Here is a 602-nt window from a genome sequence, read left to right as displayed (position 1 = left end):
CAGAATGTGAAACACAGATATATTTCAGGAGACGTTGGACTTTCTGGATTCTTCTCTGCTGCTATGTGACATGAGGATGAGGATGAGGAGGATGAGGATGATGAGGATGAGGAGGATGAGGATGATGAGGATGAGGAGGATGAGGATGAGGAGGATGAGGATGAGGAGGATGAGGATGAGGATGATGATGAGGATGATGATGATGAGGAGGATGAGGATGAGGATGAGGATGATGATGATGAGGAGGATGAGGATGAGGATGAGGATGATGATGATGAGGATGATGAGGATGAGGATGAGGATGATGATGAGGATGAGGATGAGGATGATGAGGATGAGGATGAGGATGATGATGATGAGGATGAGGATGATGAGGATGAGGATGAGGATGAGGATGATGAGGATGATTCAGTCCTGTACGTCTGACCTCGCTGAACACTGTGCTGCTGAAGCTGTCAGAAGAACTGTCTGGAAATGACAGAAAAGACAAAACATATATATTCAGCCTATTTTTAGGGCTGTTAAGATGTCTTGTGTTTTCACATTATTTTTGTGACACTTGTGCACTGCTACAGTGTGCAGGAATATAATATAATATAATA

Source organism: Puntigrus tetrazona, chromosome 14 (assembly GCF_018831695.1).
Source record: "Puntigrus tetrazona isolate hp1 chromosome 14, ASM1883169v1, whole genome shotgun sequence".
NCBI classification, from domain to species: Eukaryota; Metazoa; Chordata; class Actinopteri; order Cypriniformes; family Cyprinidae; genus Puntigrus; species Puntigrus tetrazona.
Note: the sequence above shows the minus strand (reverse complement) of the source record.